Source organism: Brachycentrus maculatus, unplaced genomic scaffold (assembly GCF_059751285.1).
Source record: "Brachycentrus maculatus isolate JH-2025_06_01 unplaced genomic scaffold, ASM5975128v1 h1tg000657l, whole genome shotgun sequence".
Taxonomy (NCBI): domain Eukaryota; kingdom Metazoa; phylum Arthropoda; class Insecta; order Trichoptera; family Brachycentridae; genus Brachycentrus; species Brachycentrus maculatus.
This window is the reverse complement of record NW_028281392.1, coordinates 567983-572734: the sequence shown is the minus strand read 5'-3', so window position 1 is coordinate 572734 and position 4752 is coordinate 567983.

The following is a 4752-nucleotide window of genomic DNA, read 5'->3' as shown; positions in this document are numbered from 1 at the left end:
TATATATTTATAAATATATATATATATATATATATATATATATATTTATATATTTATATATATATATATATATATATATATATATATATATATATATATATATATATATATATATATATATATATATATATATATATATATATATATATATATATATATATATATATATATATATATATATATATATATATATGTATATGTATATATATTTATATTTATATGTATATATATGTTTTTAAATTCCATACCTTTCAAAAACTCTTTTCTTTTCAAAACTATACATTTATTTCGAAGAAAAACTTGATTTTTCAATACAAAAACGGTGTTTAAAGAAACAAATAAATTACGTCAAATGTTACCTGGGTTTATAGAAAATTAATTTGCTATTTAACGAATACTAGGCCTCAATAGAAAGTAACCTGTTTGATGTTACTCTCCCTCAAACATTCCACCTTTTGATCAGTTACTCTCCTGTTCCACCTCTACTAACTGAAATGTGTGTGTCCTCCCAATAAAGGCAATTTCCCTCTGATGTCAATACGTTTCCCAGCTGTTTTCAATTGCACTTCGAAATTGGGTCGTTTTTCAGATTTGGGAGATAGAAAACAAATAATGCGATACTTCGTCACCGATGTCGTACATTTTCGTCTCGAATCACATCGTGGGTCATTTATTGTTGATTCTCTCTAAAGGTGATCCCAGTGTCCCTCTATTGCAGTGTTCCGCAAACTTTTTCTATTCAAGATACACCTACCAAATTAAGAAATTTCAGAGGTGCATATTTAACATATCGTAGTCGTACAGGAGAAAGTGACCAACTAACAAAACGTAAAATGTTCAGGAGGGGCATTTAACTCACTTTTGCTTGGCAAGAAAATAAAAATCAATGCAGTTAGTCATTTTTAACGATTCAATATATTATACTTCCAAGTTAAAAATCGCTTTGTGATTTTTTCAGGGCAATATTAAGCTAGTAAGATATCAAATAGTCAATGATCATGTTTTTGTAAAAAAAAATGCACTTGGTCACTTTCTCCTGTATGACTACGATATTATGTTCAATGCAAAATGTGAGCCTACTTAACTGAGCACAGGCAATCAAAGTTTGGAGCAATTTTATAAATATAATATTTAAATATAATATTTTCACAAGACTAGACTTTTTCCGCGGCACACCAACTAATCACAACGGTACACCAGTGTGCCGCGGCATACATTTTGCAGAACAATGCTCTAGCACAGTGGTTTTGAACCTTTTCAAAGTCAGGGAGCACTCAAAGACCCAAAATACATACAAAGTTAGCTTTTAATTAAAAGAAAACTGATTATTTTATAACAAACAACTTAAAAGTTACATTGATTAACAACAAAATACATAAAACCATAAATACTCCGATGAAACTTTTCGCGGTGAAAATGATTTGATGTGACACCTGAGCTTGTCGGCTTTTACGAATTTCAGCGATATTATGTCTAATATTTTACATAGTTGCTAATACTAATATTTGTTAATCCAAGGTTCACAAATCAAGGGTCTCAAATCCTTTCAATAAACCTACAATTGATGGAGCACCGTCTGTACAAATTCCTACACATAATTCCCATGATATTTTCAATTGTAGGTACTAAGTAGGATGTTATAGAATCAAAGATATATTGAGCGCTGTTTTGAGATGAACGCACACAACGTTTCTGATCATGGTCTATCGCTTCGCTCTTCCCAAGAGAGAACACTCTCCATTCCTTGCCACAACACAGCATTCCTCAGTAATTCCTTTACTGTGCAAGCGGCTAGACTCTGGAATGAACTACCTCTACATGTAAAAAATGCACCTTCTATCTTAACCTTCAAAAAACGCCTGAAACATCATTATCTTACCTTAGAACCCTAACTGTCCATCTCCTCCTCCCCTGACCCCTCCTCTTTTTCTTAAACTTGCTACCGAATTCTACCTATTTATCATTAGAATCCTAGAATACTTTTTTGTCTAATTGTTAATTAATTGTTTCTTAGTTTTTTGATAAAATCTATTACATCAGACAATAATATGTATTAACTTTTAAAAACGTCTGAGACATTACTATCTGTCATTAGAATCCTAACTGTCGATCAAACCTCCTCCCTCTACCTCCTTCCCTAATCTCCCTTCTTCCTTTGCCCTCCTTATTATCGTCTTTTGTTAATTTATGTTTCTTTTTCAATGTCAATTTGTAATTTATGTTTTTTTTAAATGTTCAAGTACTATCTGCCCACTGATTGCAAACGGATATATATGGTATCAAACGTTTTGATCAATATCACTAGTCCGTCTTTGGTCGGTTGGAAGATATTGCTTTTTAGCAATAAGCCCGCCAATGTACTTTTTATTTTCTGTACATGAAGTTTAAATAAATAAATAAATAAAACGTCACTTTGCAAGGGTGCTTGCCATCTAGCCATTATATTTGCAACTCAAATCGCACGGTAAATGAGCCAACATAAAATTGTGGTTTTCATAATTTCGCGGAGAACTTGCAACGAGCTCGCGAAGCACCGGTTGAGAACCACTGCTCTTGTGAGACGGAATACCTGTCGATTTTTCAATCTAATAGCTTCTTTATTGAGAGATGTATCAACGGACTTGTAGTATTCTACAAAACTAACCATGAATGTTTCAATTTTGTCATGTTTTGCTGGATTAGAATCCTACAATTTTGAAGAGATTTCACATGCGTACATGAGTACAGTTATGAACAACATTTTGAGTGTGTCCAAATACTTGTTCACAAATCCCGAATCATGTCCAATTAGGAGTTATTTTTTTACATTATAAGAAGAATATGGAAGTTTGAACATTTACAGGGTTTACGACATAATCCAAGATTAGGACCTCACATTTAAATGAAAGAGTTTCTGCTTGATTAAAGCTTCCCTCGTCCCACCATAGATGTATCTAGTGAAGTCTTCTATACTGTGTTTCGAGTTTGATCGATATATCTAGAAGTTTCAAGAATTTGAGTAGTGTGGTTGTCAATCTTGTGTAGATTTGGTAAACGTTACACATGTGTAAAGTGATTATTTAAACTAGCCTATGACGGTCGTAAGCCCTGTAAATGCCCAGACTTCCATATTTTTCTTCATATATGTTAAGATGTCAAAAAATAATGAGCACAGTTATCATATTTATGATTATAAATTAATTTACTTTTTAATGCGGTTAGTTAAGAACTTAAAATGTTTTCCATGCGTGATCGCCGATCGTTATGCACGTTTTAACACGTTCTCCCTTTTGGAACATTTATTTTAATTCCTCATTTAAAGTTTAAATGATTACTGTTTTGGTTTACTTTACCCTCCTTGATATATTTGAATTTGTAATGCTACTTTCGGGTAGAACTAAGCAGTCATTAAATTGTTAAGTGTAAGATGAAACTGCGGGTCTAACTTAAAATAATTAACGAAACACTTTATTCAACTTATAAAATTTGAAACGATATCTTTTTGCATATGTTCGATACATTTAATCTCAGGAACTACATGCCCAATTGACTTCAGACATTAGATATATCGCTCACTCCTTTCAAGAACGTCATAAATCAAAAAACTTGATTTTTCAGGAGAACGTTTTTAAAGTTTAAAAATATATTACAATGTTTAAAAAATAAATATCTAGCCACTTATTGAACTTTTTACTGTGCAACAGATCTTTTAGGTAAAACCTGAAGGTTTTTTCTCCATTTGAAAAATATTTAGTATATTTAAAAAATTAATTAAACAATACGTTTTCTTCAATATGCAAAAATAATACTTTCTGCCCTGTAGCGGGTAAATATTGAGTTAAAAATATGCCTCTTTTGCCGGGATATAGTACATTTTCTGGGCATTCCGAAAACATGCACAACTGAAAATTTACGATTTTTGATTTATGACGTTCTTGTTTGTCCATTTGTTCAATTTATATGAAAGATAAATTGCGCGTGCAGCACCGTTTAGAAAATAAACTTTTTAAGAATAAATACTAAGAGAGAATTAATGCGAGAGACAGAAAGAAAGAGCATCTCAAAAGAAATACAGCATTCCAAAATTTGCATAAAAATATTATGTTCATTTAATATTTGCTGTTATTGATTTATGCTTCAATTGGTAATACTGATATTAATAGTTTGTAATACCATATATATATGAGTTAAATGTCCGTGATTCGGTATGTTCGTGAAAACGAGAAAAAATGTATCTATTATAGTTCAGGATTTTGTTGTTGATTCGTTGGGTTTGTTAAAATACAATAATAAATATTAATTACACAATGCGTGGTACTTCAGGTGTTCATATATAACGTGTGACGTGTACATCTACAACACACGTATACGCGAAATTATTTTATTCTATTGCTTTGTATTGTTGTGTATACGTCACTCTCTTTTGCTTCACTCCAATGGCGTCAGAAAATAAAACTCTCTTTCTTGTCAAAACGGGACGCGTTCTTGAAATTTCAATCTCGGTTCTCCTCCAGTTATCGATTATTGAATCACCGCCTAAGAAGTTTCACTTCAAAAAAGGGGAAAAACGTCAATAAAATAATCATCGACTAAAAAAAAATAAAGTCACACAACAATTAAAATTTAAATACAATGTTGATTTTTTTTAAATTTCAAACGCCAATATTATTTACAAACAAAAAAATCAATTTTAAGTACCTACTTCTAGAAAGTAATTTATTATTTTTTTAGTTTGGGCTTTTTTTTCAGGCTGGCAATTTAACTTTAAATGTC